This window comes from Callospermophilus lateralis, chromosome 8 (assembly GCF_048772815.1).
Source record: "Callospermophilus lateralis isolate mCalLat2 chromosome 8, mCalLat2.hap1, whole genome shotgun sequence".
Lineage (NCBI taxonomy): Eukaryota > Metazoa > Chordata > Mammalia > Rodentia > Sciuridae > Callospermophilus > Callospermophilus lateralis.
The window spans coordinates 51,764,106-51,766,225 of record NC_135312.1 but is presented as its reverse complement, the minus strand read 5'-3'; positions in this window follow the sequence as shown (position 1 = coordinate 51,766,225).

Here is a 2,120-nt window from a genome sequence, read left to right as displayed (position 1 = left end):
TATAGTATAAGCAAATAAGATTTAATGCCTGGCAAATTAGTCAATATGATATACTATATTTACAAAATGAATGATACAAACCACATGCTCATCCCCTAGATGCAGAGAACAAAGTTCACAATTTCTCAAGATAAAAATCTTTCAACAAATTGATATAAGGTGGAAAGTTCCTATAAAGGCCATATATGAAAAGGTCATAGCTAACATCATCATAAATGAAAAAACTGAAAGGTTTTCCTCTAAGATTCAATGCAAGGCAAGAATGCCTACCCTCATTGCTTCTATTTACATGGTACTGGAAGTATTAACAAGAGCAGAATGACAAGGAAAAAATAAATAAAGGCATCTAAAATCATAAAGGAAAATACTGTTCCTATTTGCAGATGAGATGATCCTAAATATAAAAAAAACACACACAGGAAAGCTCAAGTAATTCAATAAAGTTGCAGAATACAATATCAACACACTAAAACCAGTTAAATTTTACACTAATAATTACTTACCCAAAAAAATAAATGCAGGAAAAAAAAAAAAAAAAACACTTCTCCAAGAGGAAAACATAGGAGAAAATCTCCTTGACAATGATCTTCACAATGTTTTAGATAAAACACCAAAGCACAGGCCACAAAAGTAAAAATAAACAAGTGGCATTATATTACAGCAAAATAAACAATTAACAAAAGGAAAAGGTGGCCTATAGGACAGAAGAAAATTAAAACCTGATAAGAGTTAATATCCAAAATATATAAGGAACTCACAATCATGATCCAATTAAAAAAAAAAAAAAAGAGGGTGGGCAAAGGACCTAAATTCTCCAAAGACAACATAAATAAGACCAACAGGTACATGAAAAGGTGCAGAACCTCACTAATCATCAGGGAAATCAAAACCCAAAATGTGATACCACCTGTTACATAGCTACTATCTAAAAGGCAAAAGATATCAAGAGTTTGTGAAGGTGTGTAATGCACTGCTGGAATGTAATTTGGTACAAGCATAATGTAAAAGATCATGAAGTTTCCTGAAAAAATTAAAAATAGAATTACTCCCTTTCTCACTATATAACCAAAAGAAATAAAATCAGCACCTTGTAGAGATATGTGAACTTCCATGCTCACTGCAATATTACTCATAATAGCCAAGGTATGGAAACATCTTAAATGTTGGTTGACAAAGGACTGGATAAATTGTTACACACAAACAGAATGGAGCATTACTCTTTAAAAGAGGGCAATCCTGTCATTTGTGACATGGATAAAACATGAAAGACACACTAAAGGAAATAAGCCAGACACAAAAACACTGCATGATCTGTTATGTAAGAAATCTAAAGAACAAGTCTAATACATAGAAACACAATAGAATAGTGGTCACTGGAGGTGGTGGCGGGGGTGGGGGGGGTTGATGGGAAATAAGATGTACGTCAGAGAGTACAAAATTGAAGTTATATAGTCTAGAGATCTAAAGTACAGCATGAGGACCATAGTGAGTATTTTATTGTATACAGAAAATTTTCTAAGATTTTGAGGAACTCTAATCACACAGAGAAAAGGTAATTATGTGAGATGATGAATGTTAATTGGCTTTACTAATCCTTTCACTATATATACATACATACCAAAACATTCTGTTGCATGCCTTTAAATATATGTGGTTTTAAAAAATGAAAAAATTTCCTAAGTTTTAGAAAAAAACCTAAAATATTACAAAAATTCACTAAATAACAGAAACTATGAGCAAATAAAAATAACTACAAAAATGTATGAATTATATAGAATAAAAGTTAAAAAAAGATTTCCTTGAGAACATAAAGATGTGAAAAATTGGAAAGATATACCAATTACCTGGATTAGTAATCTTGACATTTAAGTTACTCTCTCTAAATAATTCTATGAGCTCAATGCATTTATTTAAAAATAAAAGTATTTTCAAGAGACACAAAAGAATTACACATGCTATTATAGAATTACATTCACAAAAAAATAAGAAAAACATTGAAACTGAAGAGCATCCTAATAAACTATAGCTATTAATATACTGTAGCGATGGTATAGAAACAGATGTGCACATCAATGAACAGACTAACATCCAAATTAAACCCACATGAGAAACTGCATATG